Here is a 21,552-nt window from a genome sequence, read left to right on the forward strand (position 1 = left end):
AAGAGAAATAAGACATTTTTCTTCTTTTTATTGAATAGAATGGGAATGGCTTTCAGATTTATTGTTAAATCCTCAAAAAAATTTATCCAACCAGGTGTGTTTTGACATATACATTTTTTTCCACAAATGTTTGTTTGGTCATTTGCAGCCACCAACTTTATACTAAGTTGGAGACGAGCTAGCAAGGGCGCTCTGAATGGTCGCTTGGCCTACTAAAAATAGCAGCCAAACCTCCTAAGAGTCTTAAAAGATACAAATCTAAAATAGAAATTAAGACAGTCATGGTTAAAATCCTTTGATCACAGGTCTGCTAGATCAGAGTTGGTCAACCTGCGTCAGTTGTTAACTGCCAGGACCGTTCATTCTTTAAAAAATTCTCTTTTCCGAAATTCATCAACACCACTCTTGATGTGCCAAAACACCCCTCCACGACAATGAGAAGACGATTCAGTCACATGATTCGGATCAAGATGGAAAAGAAGGGCCCAATCAAGAAAGGATTGGAAGCGCATTGTAACCAGCGGGGTATAACAACATCCGATAGTCTGGCCGATACATGACAACGCTTGTTCTTCAAGATTTCATTTGACTTATGTTTATTTTACTGACCCCACTTTTAACCTTTTCTAACGAGTTATAGTGTACCTTAGCACTTTTTTACAGTAAGCTCATTATCATTTTAACTAATTTAAATATCCTTTTGACTTTTTGTGATGAGAAACATTGAGATTCCGAAAGAAAACTATCCTTTATTGTTGAATTAATTGATAATCATCTTAGTTCTACAAATTTAAAGACTGATTCTGGGGTTACTAACAGAAGGAGGGCTAATAAAGAGTTAACGGGAAACGAGATCAGGACAATAGGACAACGAGCCATATCAATAGCAGAAGGGAAAGAAACGAGGTGATCGACGAAGATCGAAAGGAAATTATAAATAATTGCAGCGTGGAAGGTGTTTATAAGCCATTTAAAACACACAAAAACCGTTAAATTCATTCTAACATTTTAATTCAATTTGCCAAAATATTTTCGTCGCTTTGAGACCGCGACCTGTTCACTGACAAAATTCCGTGCTGCAATCTCAATTATAAATAGGTAAGAGAAAACGAACTATTTACTTCATGTGTATAAGAGAGAGAGAGATGGCTGTCCCCTTATTCCCGGGACAATCTTAGCAGAATTATGAGTCCCCGGACAAATCAATGCTCTGGTCCCAAATGCATTCATTGACAAAAAGCTACAGCATACGTAGGTCAGAGTTAAGTTTCTTAGACTCGTGGGGGGTCCCTAGGTAACTGCTCGGTGTGCGTATGCGTTAAGACAGCACTGCTTGTCTCCCCTACACTTAAGGCGTTCTAAATTCATTTATCTCTCTCTCTCTCTCTCTCTCTCTCTCTCTCTCTCTCTCTCTCTCTCTCTATCTATCTATCTATCTCCCTCTTTCTCTTTTTCTTTTATTTAGGCACATGGGCTTTATAAAGAGGGGACACCACAAGAACAGACAAAACAAAACATGGGGTATTGAAGGCGGCGAGCTGGCAGAAACGTTAGTACGCTGGGCAAAATACCTAGCAGCATTTCGTCTGCCGTTACGTTCTGAGTTCAAATTCCGCCGAGGTCGACTTTGCCTTTCATCCTTTCGGGGTCGATAAATTAAATACCAGTTACGCACTGGGGTCGATATAATCAGCTTAATCCATTTGTTTGTCCCCTCTGTGTTTAGCCCCTTGTGAGTAGTAAAGAAATAGGTATTTCGCCTGCCGTTACGTTCTGAGATCAAATTCTGCCGAGGTCGACTTTGCCTTTCATCCTTTCGGGGTCAATAAATTAAACCCCAGTTACGCACTGGGGTCGATATAACCGGCTTAATCCGTTTGTCTGTCCTTGTTTGTCCCCTCTATGTTTAGCCCCTTGTGGGCAATAACGAAATATAAAACAATACATGGGGTACATAAAAACGTATAACGAATACATCTTTATATATAAAAGTGAAGTTGTGTGAGTGTCTGTCTCCTACGATTTAGATTCCTAACTACTCCTACATTTTGTGGTGCAGTTTAACCAAAAGCGGGTATCTTATAGTCGTGATTCATATTGAGCCCTTCTGGGTATTAGCGCGCGTCTATGATGAATCTACGATTAAAAAAAAAATTACCATCATTTTTTTCCATTTTAATGCATTTTTTCGCTATTATATAAGGGAAGTAACTCTCTAAAAATGTCTACGATGAGTCAACGATTTAAAAAAAAATTTACCATAATTTTTTTTCCATTTTTAATGTATTTTTTTTGCTATTTTGTGGCTATAACTTTCTAAAAATGCTTATATAGTTATTTCCCGGGCGATACTGCTAGTTATGAATATAAATGAAATGAGAATGAAATGGCATTCCTACCCGTCTCTCCCTCTTTCTCGCCCCACTCTTGTGAGTGTCCACTCCTATAAACCATGCCTTAATCTCTATTATACCCAGCATTTCTTTCTCAAAACGTTGAGGCTCTGGAAATCTCAACCTGCTCATGTTTTTACAACAGTGAGTATACAACAAGACGTGTGTATATTCACTGAGTAAAGCAATTATGTAATATTTATAACTCTTTGTTAACATTACGACCGGTCACACTACATTTTCGAAAACGAGTGGAATACAAAGAAATTCTTTGGTATCAGGAAGAGCAGCCAGTCATAAAATACTACCATCTACAAATCCCCGGCCAATCCATGCTAGCATGAGCAAGAAAAAGGGACGTTAAATAAATAAATAAGTAAATCGAGATTGAATGTTGTCATTGAACCGATTTCAGTTGTTCTTATGGAAATATGTGTGGTTAAGAAGTTTGCTTTCCAACAACATGATTCCGGGTTCAGTCTCACTGCACAGCGCCTTGAGTAAGTTTCTTTTACCATAGGTACGGGCCAAACAAAGGTTTTTGAATGGATTTGGTAGACGGAAACTGAAAGAATCCCATCGTACATGTATGTATGTATGCACTAGCGTAGCTAAAGTGTGTGCCACCTTAGGCGGCCCTACCGTTTGTCGCTTCAGGACCCCAGAAAAAACATATATTGCCTACAGCAGACCTGAGAGTGCCAGCCCTACCGCCCCCTAGCTACACTAGTGTACGTATGGTACGCATATACGCACGTATGTGCGTGTCTTCCATCACTACTTAACCGATATTGGTTTATTTACGTTCCTCTAATTTAGCGGTTTGGTAAAAAAGCATGGCCATAGTTTAGTGACTGAAATAAGTAAAAGACTAAAGTTCACAGCAGAACTCTTGGAAGAAACAAAAACAGAAGATCAAAGGCTGACTGAGAGAATTAAGGGCCCCGGACATAACTGTTCATGGGGCCCCTTAGCATTGATATCAAAGAGAGTTAACATGTAGAGTGTGGAGCCCCTCAAAGCTCCGAGCCTTCGGGCAATGCCTGATTGACCAATCGCTCAGACTGCCCCTGCAGAAGATGAGACTAGATCAAGTTATTTCTGGTACTGATTTACAAGACCAAAGAAATTCTGCTGAGGTCGACTTTGCCTTTCCCTTTTTTGGGGTCAATGAAATAAGTACCAATTCCACACTGGGGTCCATGTAATCAACTAACCTCCTCCCCTAAAATTTCAGGCCTTGTGCCTATAATAGTAAGGTTAATCTTTTTGATGAAAAGTTGTGCCATATGTAACTCCTGGTAAAATTAATATGATGTTTTGCTGTAATATGCGATTTTTCTCCCATCACTCCAAACAATTTTTGTTGGAAAGTGAGCAAGTTGTCAAGTATCATTTTCAAAGCTCCAATCTTCATCCCAAATCATCTTCCACGAGTGCGTGGACAGTCCTTGGAATGTAATTTTTGCAATGACAGACTTTAAAAATATGAAGGATGCTAGATTTTGAAATTCTTGTCTCATCACTCGCTGCACAAATTTACATTAACTCTGGCAATATATTTCCAGTACCCTTTTTGGCGGGTATGTTAATGACTCCTGTAACATTTATTGTGCACATTTTAAATAGTTCCATCTGCTTTAAACCTATCTGTAATTTCAGTAATGGCTACTGACATAAGTGGATCTGTTTGAAACTCTTACCTAAGCTTTCTTTGGCTTGTTTTGAAATTTCCAATAGAACTACTTTAGGATAAATTTCCTCTGTTGAAAGTTTTGTTTTGTTCCCTTAATTATTCCTAATGGGTTAATTCTAAAAAAGAAATGAAAATTTAATGAGTTATCAGCTGTTAAGGTATGTATACAACTTTGGAGCAAACCTATACATACATTCATATACATATGGATGCAGGTTGTTCATAAATTATATTTACATGTTCCACAGTTTATTGTATCTGTTAAAGCTGAGATTCATCAATCAACTTCTTTGACTCAAATGGAGCCCATGTGAAAGTTCTCCAATGTTTCTAATAAAACTTTATTGCCAATGTTTTCCAATAAATTCCGCTGAGTTAGCCTTATTTTTCATTTTCTTTTTTTCCTATTTTTTTATATTGTAAAAGTAATTTATGGACACCTTCTATACATACATACACACACACATACATATACATACATACATATACATACACACACATATATACATACATACATACACACACATATACATACATACACACACACACATACATATACACACACACATACATACATACATACATACATGCTTACATGCATACATACATACATACATACATACATACATACATACATACATACATAGAAATACATACATACATACGTAGAAACACTGCCAAATCTGACTGGGCCTGATGAAGCCTCCCGGCTTCACAAACCCCAGTTAAACCGTCCAACCCATGCTAGCATGGAAAACGGACGCTAAATGATGATGAGGATGATGATGATGATACATACATACATACATACATGCTTGCATGCATACACACACATACACATACATACATACATACATACATGCATGCATGCATGCATGCATACATACATACATACATACATACATTCATACATACATACATACATACATACATGCATGCATGCATGCATGCATACATACATACATTCATACATACATACATTCATACATGCATGCATGCATGCATGCATACATACATACATACATACATACATACATACATACATACATGCATGCATGCATATATACATGCATACATACATACATACATACATACATATGTATGTATTTATGTATTATACGGTATTTTTTGTTTTTTTTTGCTTTTTTGCAGTTAATTTATCAGTGTTTAAACAAATAAATGAACTATCTATCAGTTTTAACTTCAAATATTTCTGTGTCAAGTATTTCTCTGTTTAATCTGATGTTTGATCAGATTTATCAAGGTTGTTGTCCCAAAAATAGATTAATTAAATACTAAAGTTTAGACTGAAGTAGGAGGAAAAGATGTAGTTTGCCCTCTCAGCCTTGTTTTGCTCTATTGTACGTGCGTCTGTGTCAGCATGCGCATGAGATGTTCTTTATTTATAGACAAGTAGTGTCTGAATTTTTACTCTTGGAGGTTGTCGTTTAACCCCAGGTCACCCCTGAGTGAACAATGATTACACATACCCATTTCTTTACTGGATGGAAGCACTCCATCGGTTACGACGATGAGGGTTCCGGTTGATCCGAATCAACGGAACAGCCTGCTCGTGAAATTAACGTGTAAGTGGCTGAGCACTCCACAGACACATGTACCCTTAACGAAGTTCTCGGGGATATTCAGCGTGACACAGAGAGTGACAAGGCCGGCTCTTTGAAATACAGGTACAACAGAAACAGGAAGTAAGAGTGAGAGAAAGTTGTGGTGAAAGAGTACAGCAGGGATCACCACCATCCCCTGCCGGAGCCTCGTGGAGCTTTAGGTGTTTTCGCTCAATAAACACTCACAACGCCCGGTCTGGGAATCGAAACCGCGATCCTATGACCGCAAGTCCGCTGCCCTAACCACTGGGTCATTGCGCCTCCACATTTCTTTACTACCCACAAGGGGCTAAACACAGAGGGGACAAACAAGGACAGACAAAGGGATTAAGTCGATTATATCGACCCCAGTGCATAACTTGTACTTATTTAATTGACCCCGAAAGGATGAAATGCAAAGTCGACCTTGGCGGAATTTGAACTCAGAACGTAGCAGCAGACGAAATGCCGCTAAGCATTTCGCCCGGTGTGCTAACGATTCTGCCAGCTCGCCGCCTTTAATGATTACACATACCATCAATGGTATGATTGTCATGTGAGAAGTGATGATTATTCCTTGACAGGTGTGACTAATTGTTCGATTAGTCATTCAACCTCTTGCTATACCATTGTTGTTTAACCTGTTTGAGGCCAACCTGTCTGAAACCACACCTAATTCAATGATATAAATTGCCTTTTTTAAGTGATCTAGATTAAAACCTTTCATTGAAATTTCACGATTATTTACGTTCCAGGTATCAGCTTAGTTATTTTATTAAATTCTTCATTATTTTAAAAATTTATTGAAACAAAACAGCATTTCAACAGAAATATGGTAACAAAACTGTTTAATTTATTTAAATAAAAACTTTCCAATGAAATTTCGTATTAATTTATCTTCCAGACACCAGCTTAATAACAGCAGTTATTTTACCAAATTCTTTATTTTCATAACTGACTGACACAAAATCAGTGCATTTCAACAGAAATATGGCAAGAAAAGAGATAAAGGATTCTAAATTAAAACCTATCAAAATTTCATGTTAATTTACATTCCAGACACCAATTAATGACGACAAAGTTATTTACTAAATCCCTCATTGTACTTCTTCAGTGATCTGGACATGCTAATGATAATAGTTTTTAAGCTACAAAGCCAGCAGTGTTGAAGGAAGGGAGTTAGTCACCTACATTGACTGATATTCTATTTTATCATCTCTGAAAGATGAAAAATATAGTTGACTTTAACAGGATTTGGACTCAGAATACAAAGAGCCAAAACAAATACCACAAGGCCTTTTGGTCCAACCAGTCTATCACTCTAGTGGGTACTAACAATTGTTTCTAATGTAGGCACAAGACCTCAAATTATGGAGGAGGGGTTAATCAATTAAACCAACCATAGCATTTTACTACTACTTTATATAATAATAATAATAATAATAATAATAATAATAATAATAATAATAATAATAATGAAATTATTGTATACAGTGCTCAGGTGCACCACAACTTGTCAAAAGTGCGTATAAAGTATATGCAGTAATGTACAAATGTCTGGAAAGCGAACAGTGTACGAGTCAGATACATGCTTGCGTGTGTATGGAGGGGAGAAAATCAGGTGTAGTGTTGGCGAATCTCAGAAAGCATGGAAGTTTTGAAGGATGCAGTGCTCCGACAACTAACAACTAATGCTGGCAGTTTGTTCCATACTTTAGCAACTCTTAGCATGAAAAAATGTTTCCAAAAGTCATGGGAGCTGTGCTGTTTTCTGACTTTGTAAACATGTCCATGGGTGTTAGACAGGTGGAGTTTGAAAAGGTGCTTAGAGTTATTGTTGGTAAGATGGTTAATAATTTTATGGGTGTCTGCCAAGTCAGCTGCCAGACGTCGGAGTTTCAATGTATCCATGCCCAGGGAAATAAGGCGTTCAGAATATGGCAAATGGCTGATGGAGGGTATTCTTTTGGTTGCACGTCGCTGAACAGTTTCCAGATAATTAATATCCTGGGCAAGATAGAGGTTCCAGACCGGTGATGCAAATTCCTGTCCAGAACTCTACTAACCGATCACCCTGGGACATGTTAATAATCCTTTCTACAGTAGATACAAGGCCTGAAATTTAGGGGAGGGGCACTAGTAAATTACATCAACCCCAGTACCAAGCTGGTACTTGATCCCAAAAGGATGAAACTTCAGCAGCATTTAAGCTCAAACTGTAAAGACAGACAAAATATCACTATGCAATTTGTCTGGTGCAGTCACACTTCTATAAGTTCGCAACTTTAGGAGAAGTTAAATAGCATTCATTAAGTTGGTAAGCTGGCAGAATCATTAGCATGCTGGGCTAAATGCTTAGTGGCATTTTGTCTGCCTTTATATTCTGAGTTCAAATTCCACTAAGGCTGATTTTATTTTTCATCTTTTTCAAGGTTGATAAAATAAGTACCAGTTGAACACTTAATAAGATAAAAACTTATCTTCGCAAGTCATGCTGAATCGCCATGAATGGGGCACTAATCCGTCGCAGGATTACTCATTTTTTGCCAGCTGAGTGGATTGGATCAATGTGAAATGAAGTGTTTTGCTCAAGAACACAGCATGTCACCCATTCCAGGAATTGAAACCACAATCTTACAATCATGAGTTCAACACCATAAACCACTAAGCCATATGTGCCTCCACAGTTAAGCACTGGGTTCAATGTAATCAACTTACCTGCTTCCCCCCATATTGCTGGCCTTGTGCCAAAATCGAAACTAATAATCCTTTCTACTATAGGCGCAAAGCCTGAACTTTTGTGGGAGGGGACAAGTCAATCACATCGACCCCATTACTCATTTATTTATTTATTTATTTATTTATTTATTTATTTATTTATTTATTTATTTGTTTATTTTTGACCCTGAAATGATGAAAGGCAAAGTCAACCACAGCAGAATTTGAACTCAGAATGTGAATATGAACAAAATGCCATTGAGCATTTTGTCCAGTCTGCTATGAATTCTGCTTTCTCACCGACTTAACTGAAATTAAGAATGATATTCATTTTTGTCTAGATACAAGGCCAATTGTTGTCTTTATTGTTGCTGTTTAGCCCCGAGTGAATTGTGGTTGAACAACCAGTGATTAGAAGCATTCCATCCATAACCACCATGTACATTTCCCTGGTTAAATGCACCCACGACCATGTTGTACATTGTATTCTTTAATAATACAGTAGAGTGTAATTTGAGAGAGATTTGATAGCTATTTCTAGCAAATTAAGATTCCCTCAGAGGGAGAAATACACAGTTGTTAGCATTTAAATGATTTTTAAGTGTTTATTTAATTGATTTAATACAGTGATTCCTGATTATTTTTCACCTACAAACCCTTTTCACTCGGCTGGACTATGGTATGTGGTACATTGCTGTACACTAGAAGACCCACCCACTGCAACGGAATCAAAATCCTAAAACCATACATACAGGTTCATCCTTTACAGGTGCTGGTGTCATAAAATGCACTCATGCCAATGCGACACAAATGCACCCATGTCAGTGGCACATAAAAAGCACCCAGCACACTCTGTAAAGTGGTTGGCATTAAGAAAGGCACCCAGCCATAGAAACCATGCCCCAACAGACAACTGAAGTCTGAGCAGCTCCCCAGCTGGCGTGCCCCTGTCAAACTGTCCAAACCATGCAAGCATGAAAAACAGACATTAAACGATGATGATATATATATATATATATATAATATATATATATATATATATATATATATATGTATATATATGGAAATTGTAGTTAAGATACCCATGCTGGTGACACGTTAAAAGCACCATCCGAACGTGGCAGTTGCCAGCGCCGCCTGACTGGCGTCTGTGTCGGTGGCACGTAAAAGTACCAACCGATCGTGGCCGTTTGCCAGCCTCCTCTGGCCCCTGTGCCGGTGGCACGTAAAAAGCACCCACTACACTCACGGAGTGGTTGGTGTTAGGAAGGGCATCCAGCTGTAGAAACACTGCCAGATCAGACTGGAGCCTGGTGCAGCCTCCTGGCTTCCCAGACCCCGGTCGAACCATCTAACCCATTCTAGCATGGAAAACGGACGTTAAACGATGATGATGATGATGATGTATATATATATATATCATCATTATCGTTTAACGTCCACATTCCATGTTGGCATGGGTTGGATGGTTTGACTGAAAACTGGTAAGCTGGGGGCTGCACCAGGTTCCAATCTGATTTGGCACGATTTCTACAGCTGGATGCCCTTCCTAATGCTAACCACTCCAAGAGTATAATGGGTGCATTTTTATGTACCACTAGCATGGGAGCCAGTGATCTGACACAGGCATCAATCAAGACTACGGTCTCATTTGGCTTGACATGTCAACACAACCACAGTATATCATGAAGTATATCGCACAACATAACCCTAACCCTAATAAACACACACATATGTATATCATCATCATCATTTAGAACCCCTTTTACCAAGCTGGCATGGATTGGATAGGATGATAGTTAATTTTTAAAAGAATCAAGATTTTGAAAGAATATGGTAAAATAATTACTGTATTCATTATGAAATTGATGTTTGGAATATGACTTTATAAAACGTGACTGATATAGATTTAAGTTAAAATGTTTAAATTTAACTATGATCAACTTTAAAGCAAACATCTGCTCAATAATAATAAAGCTGTGTTCAGCACCTCTAATCCACACAGCTTTAAACCTTTTACCATTTGAACAGGCCATGTCTGGCCCTAATTTTCTACCCGTTTTTATACCCAAACCAGTTAGATCTAGCTTCTCACATCTACCCTACAATGTCACTAAAAATAAATAATCACATCATCAACATCTCAAACTCTCAAGATGATAAATGATTAATTCAAACCAATGTGAATAAAAAGATGTACATTTGACAGAGTAACCTGAATGCTAAAGTGTTGAAGTTCAGGAAAGATTTCCTAAACGCATGACTTAGCTCTGAATTTTGTGACAATAAACAGATGCTAGATGCAACTTTCCTTAGGTAGGATGCCACTCAGTTGCAGGTAATCAAGTCTACCATTATCCTCTCCAGTAATGCTTTTCTGTTTAATGTTGTAATTCATCAACATCATTTTAACATCCACTTTTCTACGCTTGCATGGATCAGACAGAGTTTACTGAAGCTGATTTTTTTACAGCCAGATGCCCTTCCTGTCATCAACCCTCACCTGTTTCCCAGCAAGGTAATATTTCCACCATGGCCAGAAGTTTTCACGGAATATTGAAAATGAATAACACTGTTTATATGTCAGTGATATTCATTTTACAATTGTCATCACAAGGAGACACAAACATACACACACTTCACACAAAGACACAGACACACACACATATATTCGACAGGCTTTTCTCAGTTTCCATTGTACCAAATCCACTCACAAGGCTTTGGCTGGTCCAGGGCTACAACGGAAGGTAGGTGCCATACAGGAGAACTGAACATGAAACTATGTGGTTGGGAAGCAAACCTCCTAACCACAGCCACATGTGTGTCCATAATTAAAACTATAATTCTTTTGGCATAATCACTTGGAAGTTTTGATATACCTGACTGTTTTTTGAAAACTAGTTGAACCATCATCATCATCATCATCATCACCACCACATCTACCACCACCACCACCACCACCACCACCACCACCACCATCATCACCATCACTATCACCATCATCATTTAACATCATCATCATCACCATCATCATCACCATCATCATCATTTAACATCAGTTTTTCCATGCTGGCATGGGTTGCACAGTTCAACTGGGGTCTAGAACACACAATTAAATGTCCCACAAAATGCTTGCAATGTGATAGATATGAACTCAGAATTGGTAAGTCAATATGATTAGCATGCATATTCTTGTATCTGCAATAAAGTTGTTAATAAAAACAATTGCTTTCAATTTTTGTTTGCTAAGATAACTTCTTTCAATTGCATAGAAAAGAACATAAATCGATCACATTAATTTTAATACTTCATTGGATCAATGAAATTATTTATTCTAAAGAGATGACAATTTTTAAAAATAAAACGGCGATGCATTCAAAGCCCTTACAATCTTCTTATTTCTTTATTGCCCACAAGGGGCTAAACATAGAGGAGACAAACAAGGACAGACAAAGGGATTAAGTTGATTACATCGACCCCAGTGCGTAACTGGTACTTATTTAATCGACCCCGAAAGGATGAAAGGCAAAGTCGACCTCGGTGGAATTTGAACTCAGAACATAACGGGAGATGAAATACAGCTAAGCATTTCGTCCGGCATGCTAACGTTTCTGCCAGCTCACCCTTACAATCTTCTAAGCTGATGAAATTCACTCAGCTATGACTAATTATGATTCAAACGAGCTGTTGATACGTTTGAAATATTTTACTCTTATCTGACAAATTATCTAATTTCTAACCTTTAAAACCCCATTTAAGGCCATTGATAAGAAGTTAAAAAAGCTAATAAATGCATTAACATATTACCAAATATGGTGAATGGTTAGTATGTGAATCAGGAAAAAATATCCCAGAAAATCTAAATGCACATGCCATACAATTTATGCTATTTATGGTGTGACACACTTTAAACTATTCTGTCATATTTATTGAGATAAGAAAAAGATCATTGATTAATCTATAACTGAATTGCATGAGTACAAGTCGAAGAGGGTGATAAAGAAGAAAAGTAAAAAAAGGAAGAGAAGAAGGGGAGGTGTCATTTTGAGAATAAAATACTTGGTTACTGTTATAAAACTGGATTCCGGTTGATTGAGTCAGTCTGCAGAGGCCATTGACAAACACACCTACCATTGGTACTGGGGTCTAAATAGTGTTGAATTGGTGATATCATGAGAGCTTCAGATTAAATGCTTTGCAGAATTCACCCCAGATCTCAGCAATTCAGAATTCAAATCCTGCCAAAGTCAGCATTGTCATCCATCCCTTTGGGGTTGGTGGATAAAATTGCAACCTTTACAGGGTGTAGGTGATGCTTCTTTCTTTCTTTCTTTCTTTCTTTCTCGCTCTCTCTCTCTCTCTCTCTCTCTCTCTCTCTCTCTCTCTCTCTCTCTCTCTCTCCCACTGAAGAATCATAGAATTAAATGTTAGTTCCAGTTTTGTTCACTGATGGAAGTGAATGAAAGTGGAAAAAAATCTTAATTCTTAATAATTAGCTTCATTTATAATGAGAGACATCCTTTATCTTTCACTTGTTTCAGTCTTTGAACTGTGGCCATGCTGGAGCACCTTCCTTGAAGGGTTTTTGTCAAACAATTCAACCCCATTACATAATCATTTTAAAATCTGAAACATATATGTTACTAATCTGTTTTGCTGAACTGCTAAGTGAAGGAGAAATAAATAAACCAACACCAGTGGTTGGGCTATAGGGGTGAGGGTGATAAACACAGACACAAAAGCAACAATATATACACACACATATATAATATAAAGTAAAGATTCTGAAGAAACTGCACCGGTATTATAGTAGGATTGCAATTGCAATGATTGTTAATTGGTGCAGTTGAAACATTTGTAGATCTATGTAAAACTGTTTATATAAAAAGAACTATAGACAATGTTATGAACCTTCATAATAATACTTATTGTTACTGTTGATATATATATATATATATATATATATATACATATATATATATATATGTAATATATATATATATATATATTATATATATATATATATATATATATATATATATATATATATATATATATATATGTATATGTATATAATAGTTATCGCCATACTAATATGGCATTCTTATAAAAATAAGAAAAAAGCTGTCCGCTTATTAGCTCCATGAGGCCATCGCCTTAAGTTAGCTATTTGATACACAAACTGTATCCATATAACCTTCGAACAAGGGAGGTCAGTCGCTCCACACTACTTGACCGGCAGCTACAGACGTGTTTCGGGGTATTGCCCCTTTTCAATGCAGCGTAGCCAGCCAGTAGGTGTCGCTTCCGACAATCTCTGTTCAATGGTTTTATTTACCAAGTTTCGGTGGAATACATCCACTTGTTTTCAATAATAGAAATATTAAAATAACTAAGTCTCACTAAAAGAGAACAGCGGCAGCGTTCCCGGAAAATAATAGTTATCGCCATACTAATATGGCATTCTTATAAAAATAAGAAAAAAGCTGTCCGCTTATTAGCTCCATGAGGCCATCGCCTTAAGTTAACTATTTGATACACAAACTGTATCCATATAACCTTCGAACAAGGGAGGTCAGTCGCTCCACACTACTTGACCGGCAGCTACACTAGCAACCGATGCCAGTCACAGAGTTTGATTTTGATTTCGATTTCACTTGCCTCAACTGGTCTTCGCAAGCAGAGTTTAGTGTCCAATGAAGGAAAGGTACTTATAAGTGGGCTGGTTACACCACTGGCATAGGCCACAAGGTTATGGTCTCACTTGCGCTTGCCAAGTCTTCTCAAGCACAGCATATTTCCAGAGGTACCGGTCACTAGTCATTGCCTCGATGAGGCCCAATGTTTGAAGGTCATGCTTCACCACCTCATCCCAGGTCTTCCTGGGTCTACCTCTTCCACAGGTTCTCTCAACTGCTAAGGTGTGGCACTTTTTCACATCCATTCTCACCACATGACCATACCAGCGCAGTCGTCTCTCTTTCACACCACATCTGATACTTCTTATGTCCAACTTTTCTCTCAAGGTCCTTACACTCTGTTGAGTATGCACACTGACATTACACATCCATCGGATCATACTGGCTTCATTCCTTGTGAGCTTACGCATACATACATACATATGTGTGTATGTGTTTGTGTGTGTGTGTGTGTGTGAGTGTGTGTGCATGCATGTTGTGTCTATTTTTGTCAGTGTTTGTCACCCCATCACTGCTTGATGTTGGTTAGTTTGCATACTCATAACTCAGTAAGAGAGTCCAAAAGAGTAAGTACCAGACTTTAAAAAATAAGTACTGTGATTGATTTGTTTGAATAAAACCCTTCAAGGCAGTACCCCAGCATGGTCACAGTCCAATAACTAAAACAAGTAGAAGATGATACATGAACAATCTCATTAATTTTGACAGGCACTGCACAAGTTTCCTCAAATAAATCCCATAATTTCTGACAGCTCCTACACTAACTTCCCAAACAAACCCCATCATTTTTGACAGTTACTGCAGTAGTTTTCCAAATACTTTTCCCATTATTTTTCACAGGAACTAAAGTTTCCCAATAATATCAAATATTATTTTGTGTTGTATCTTTTGCATATTCACAGTTTGCATATCATTAATTTCTTTAAAATAAATATTTATATGGATATATTTATTAATTTAACAACAATACTAAGAACTAAAAACTTTTATTATATTTATTTATTTAATAATTTATTTATTCATTTCAGACAGTGACATTGCCTTATTGGCATCAACAGGCTTTTCTTTTCTTGGGACATTTGGCATTTCAGCAGCATTTCTATTTAGTGGACATTTATGTGACAGAGCTTTTCCCCACAGATGTCAGGTAAATGTCAAACAAGTCTGGATCTTTCCACCAAATGCAAAAGAAAGAAAAACAACAACTATCTTTAACAAAATCCAATCCAAGATAATTAATTGATGTGTTTATGGATAATATTACGGATCTCCAGTCAACATTTTTCATATACACAAACACACAAACAGACACGTGTTTGCACATGCATGTGTAGATGCATAAATGTGTGCATATACTCATAAGAATATGTATGTATATGTGTTTGTGTGTGTGTGCATACATTCGTATATATTGCTGGCACTCGGTTATTCAGCGTGGGACAGAATGGGATAAGGTCGGCCCTTTGAAATACAGGTGCTACTCATTTGAGTGGACTGGACCAACATGAAGTTAAGTATCTGGCTCAAGGACACGACGTGCTGGTGAGAATTGAACTCATGACCTTATGAACATGAGTCAAATACCCTAACCACTAAGCAACATACCTACACACAGACATGTATAAAAATTTTGTAGAATTCTTTTGCCCCCAGCGGCCTAGTGGGAAAAAATTAAATAGTCATAAACCATTTTTAAGTTCAATATCACAATCAAGGAACGGCCATAATAGGCCATTCACCCACTAGAAATAGCAGCCAAAAAGCTTCAACCGCAAAATAACATTAATTCCGTAAACCAGGAGAAAATTAAAAAAAAGGAATTTCAGGGTAAATGTTTTTTTAAATTTTCTCCTGGTTTACGGAATTAATGTTATTTTGCGGTTGAAGCTTTTTGGCTGCTATTTCTAGTGGGTGAATGGCCTATTATGGCCGTTCCTTGATTGTGATATATATATATATATATATATATATATATATACTCTTTTACTTGTTTCAGTCATTTGACTGCGGCCATGCTGGAGCACCGCCTTTAGTCGAGCAAATCGACCCCAGGACTTATTCTTTGTAAGCCCAGTACTTATTCTATCAGTTTCTTTTGCCGAACCGCTAAGTGACAGGGGTGTAAACAGACCAGCATCGGTTGTCAAGCAATGGTGGGGGGGACAAACACAGACACACAAACATACACACACATACATATATATATACATATATACAACAGGCTTCTTTCAGTTTCCATCTACCAAATCCACTCACAAGGCTTTAGTTGGCCCAAGGCTATAGCAGAAGACACTTGCCCAAGATGCCACGCAGTGGGACTGAACCCGGAACCATGTGGTTGGTAAGCAAGCTACTTACCACACAGCCACTCCTGTGCCTATATATATATATATAATATATATATATATATATATATAGATATATATATATATATATATATATATGTATATATATACATGCATATATAATAATTTTTTGCATAATGCGATAAAAAAAACCAAGGCTGTGTAGATATTAGAACATTTATAGATAGACGGCCTTACAGCTGTTTCCAGGATATTTATTAATGATATCCCTTCATCAGAGATTTGTGTGAGAGGATGGTTAAGTAATAATTAATTTAGATGGATACAAAATAGAGAGTGAGGTGGAGGAAAGAAAATAGATGTGAGATATGTAGGGATATTGAATTTGTGGATCCATTTTTTAGGCAGAATGGTATATATGTAAGATTCCAATACCTTATGAGTAAGATCCAATGGTATTGAAAATACATGCATAAATGTATTTCAAATACATACATAAATATATACATACACACACACACACACATATATATATATATATATATATATATATATATATATATAATCATCATCATTTAACGTCCGCTTTCCATGCTAGCATGGGTTGGACGGTTCAACTGGGGTCTGGGGAGCCCAAAGGCTGCATCAGGCCAGTCAGATCTGGCAGTGTTTCTACAGCTGGATGCCCTTCCTAACGCCAACCACTCCGAGAATGTAGTGGGTGATTTTATGTGCCACCGACACAGGTGCCAGACGAGGCTGGCGAACGGCCACGCTCGGATGGTGTTTTTTATGTGCCACCGACACAGGTGCCAGATGAGGCTGGCAGACGGCCACGATCGGATGGTGTTTTTATGTGCCACCGACACAGGTGCCAGATGAGGCTGGCGAAAGGCCACGATCGGATGGTGTTTGTTACGTGCCCACAGCACGGAGGCCAGTCGATGCGGTACTGGCTACGGCCACGTTCGGATGGTTTTCTTGTGTGCCACCGGCACTGGTACCACAAAGATACAAATTCCATTGATGTTCATCTATTTTGATTTGTTTTGATTTTCACTTGCCTCAACAGGTCTTCACAAGTGTCACAAGAAGGAAGGTATGCACAGGTGGACTGACTACGTCCCAGGTAGGGGCCACGGGTTATGGCCTGACTAGTCTTGCCGGGTCTTCGGATGGTGTTTTTATGTGCCACCGACACAGGTGCCAGATGAGGCTGGCGAATGACCACGATCGGATGGTGTTTGTTACGTGCCCACAGCACGGAGGCCAGTCGATGTGGTACTGACTACCGCTACGTTCGGATGGTTCTCTTGTGTGCCACCAGTACTGGTACCACAAAGATACAAATTCCATTGATGTTCATCTATTTTGATTTGTTTTGATTTTCACTTGCCTCAACAGGTCTTCACAAGTGTCACAAGAAGGAAGGTATGCACAGGTGGACTGACTACGTCCCAGGTAGGGGCCACAGGTTATGGCCTGACTAGTCTTGCCGGGTCTTCAGATGGTGTTTTTATGTGCCACCGACACAGGTGCCAGATGAGGCTGGCGAACGGCCACGATCGGATGGTGTTTGTTATGTGCCCACAGCACGATGGCCAGTCGATGCGGTACTGGCTACAGCCACGTTCGGATGGTTTTCTTGTGTGCCACCAGCACTGGTACCACAAAGGTACAAATTCCATTGATGTTCATCTATTTTGACTTGTCTTGATTTTGATTTTGATATATATATGCATGCATGCATGCATACATACATACATACATACATATATATCTCATTATCATAATCATCATTTAATGTCTGCCTCACTCTTTCTCTCTCTCTCACATATATGATTTTAGTAAAAATAAAAAGGGAAAATGCACTGATTTTTTTTTTAATCTTAAAGAATATTTATGGAATAAAATGTTTATAAAATCAACCAGATTCACTTTCCTAAGTAATCTCTGATTAGGTAATAAGTGATGATTTTATTATTTCATGCTAACATAATCATCGCTAATCTACTAACTCATGAATAACTTATACAACTGAAACTAGTTTATTACATAAACATGTTTTAGTATGAAACATTTCAGAGCATTTTCCTTTTTGGTTTAACTATAAATCACTTTGTGGAGACCAGAGCTTTTCACCACATAACATATATAGGTATACACATATATATTCTTTCAATCTTTTACATTTTCAGTCATTAGACTGTGGCCATGCTGGGGCAATGCCTTGAAGAATTTTAGTCAAATGGATCAATCCCAGCACTTACATTCTAAGCCTGCTACTTATTTTCTTGGTGTCTTTTGATGAACTGCTAAGTTACAAAGATGTAAACAAATCAACACCAGTTGTCAAGACACAAACACACACACCTACATATATATATATAAAATCCAAAATGGGATAATAATGCAAAACATCCGGACAACTAGGTGATACAAAAAGGGACAACAAAACATCCAGATAGACGATACAAAAAACAAGGACGGGTCATTCAAAGTTTTCTATCTTCAGTCATGAACCAGATTATCCTCACAATTTCGGCTGATTATTCTAGAAATTGCTCCAATCTGGCCAGCCCCAAAGAAAAACTAAGCTAAGAGCATCAGATTCCTGGGAAGAAAGCAGTGAATATATACAAAAACAAGGACGGAAAAAAATGGACAATGTTGCACAAATATAAATACAATAAAAATAATTATAATAACAGGACATAACAACAGGTGTCTTTCAACTAAGGATGAATTGAACTAAGCTGGAGCATGTGGAAATGAATATATATATATATATATATATATATATAAAACACACATACATACAACAAGCTTCTTTTAGTTTCCTCACACAGGAAAGAATATGGGGGAATTTGTTTTGGGGTTTGAAAATGCACCTGAATCTCAAAACTTGTAGTCATTTTTAAATTGTACAATAGTTTTATTCAAATACCAAACCGGTTTCAACAATTCTTTATTTATCAATGGTAAAAAAATAGTTAAGTAAGGGATTTAGGAGCCTTTAAGCAGGCTTAATCAATCAAATGTTCAAATGTTCAGAGAAATTTCAATGAGTTTTACAGCAATAGACAGTAATATAATTTTAAATGTTTGATGAAGATCATAACAAATATACATGATTTGAAGTTCAGTGATATTGAGGTTTTATAAAAAGAAAAAAAAAAGAGAAAAAGATGACGAGAAAGAAAAAAATGCTTTTTTTACAACTTCTGTCACAGTGCATGAAGTTCTTTGTCATTTCCTGTCCATAGTACATGAAGTTCTGCCTTACTGGTTGCTGGTTAGAGTTTTAAATGTTTTAAGTTGAAACTGCTTTGGATATGTATATATTTTTACAGCAAAGGATCAAATTTTGGTTGGTTGTAAATTTCATGACTTCATTTATTTTTCTTGTGAAAGTTTTGTTCAAATATCTTTGTTTTGGCAAAGTCCAGCATAGCGGTTGGTTGACTTCTTGGTGACATCATTGTTTATCAAATGCTTTCATTGCTTTTTGACCACAGTAAAGGATCAAGTTCTGATTAGTCGTAAATTTTGGATGTCATTTGTTTTGGTTAGTTGGTTCCATTAAGAAGCTACTGGTTTGGTTAGCTCAATGTTTTTTTTTCCTTGAAGATCCAGTTTTGACAAGAAAAAAATCTCATTGGTTTAGTCTGGGGTGCTGGGGTGACATCAGTAACTGGTGTTTCAGAAGGTGTAAGGTGTTATTGTACAATATATATATATATATATATATAAATATATATATATATATTTATATATATGCATACACACATACACAGAGCTTGATTGGGTTATCTGGTTCTATGTTCTGTTTTGTGAGATGTTCTAATTGCTAATTTTTACCCGTATTCACCTGGTGAAAACATTTTTTTTGCATGATGTAACACTTTTTCTTCACCAGTGAAACAGCTGTAGTGAACCACAACCCATCTGTGTAAATATTCATTCTTCACTTAACTTGGAACTTTCTATACATTTTGATCTGTGTCGTACACCTGTATGACTTTGATGACACGTTCTACACAAACTCAGTTAACGGAAAGAAAAGTCTGTATTTACTTTAAGTAAATACATATATGTCAGTATACATTGTCAGTACCCAGGTATGCTATCCCCGTCTCTACCTTGGTGCATTTACAGACACACACACATGTACATACATACATACATACATATATATATATATATATATATATATATATATATATACACATACACATTTTATGTATATACATACATACATACATATATATATATTTATTACCCACAAGGGGCTAAACACAGAGGGGACAAACAAGGACAGACATAGGTATTAAGTCGATTACATTGACCCCAGTGCGTAACTGGTACTTATTTATCGACCCCGAAAGGATGAAAGGCAAAGTCGACTTCGGCAGAATTTGAACTCAGAACGTAGCGGCAGACGAAATACCGCGAAGCATTTCGTCCGGCGCGCTAACGTTTCTGCCAGGTCACACATCATCCATAACCATATAATTCATCACTATAAGCACACGTCTCAAAGAAAACCGACAGAAATTTCTAAAAAAATTCCATTATTATCATATCAGATCCGATTTCTGAGTTAATTCATAAGAACCTTTTTTTCTTTTACCCTTGTTTATAAGTTGTTTAAAATTTAACCTTTAAAGGTATTTTTTAATATGCTGGCCATTGATAAAAGTTTTTCTGAAAAATTTTATCCTATATTAGATATATATATATATATTATATATATATATTATATATATAAAGAGAGAGAGAGATAGATAGATAGATAGATAAATAGATAGATAGATAGATAGATAGATAGATAGACAGACAGATAGATAGGTAGATAGACAGATAGATAGATAGATAGATAGATAGATAGATAGATAGATAGATAGATAGATAGATAGATAGATAGATAGATATAGATATTATATATCTATATAGATATTATATATCTATATAGATATAGATATAGATATTATATATAAATAGGTACACCTGACTTTCTGGTATCCTCGGTTCAAAATCCTTGATGGATTAACCATTTTGTCTGACCAGCCATGGTCATATAATAATTCATCAACACACCTCTAATCAACTAATTATACACCTGCATCTAAAGTA

The sequence above is a fragment of the Octopus sinensis genome, linkage group LG12, assembly GCF_006345805.1.
Source record: "Octopus sinensis linkage group LG12, ASM634580v1, whole genome shotgun sequence".
NCBI classification, from domain to species: domain Eukaryota; kingdom Metazoa; phylum Mollusca; class Cephalopoda; order Octopoda; family Octopodidae; genus Octopus; species Octopus sinensis.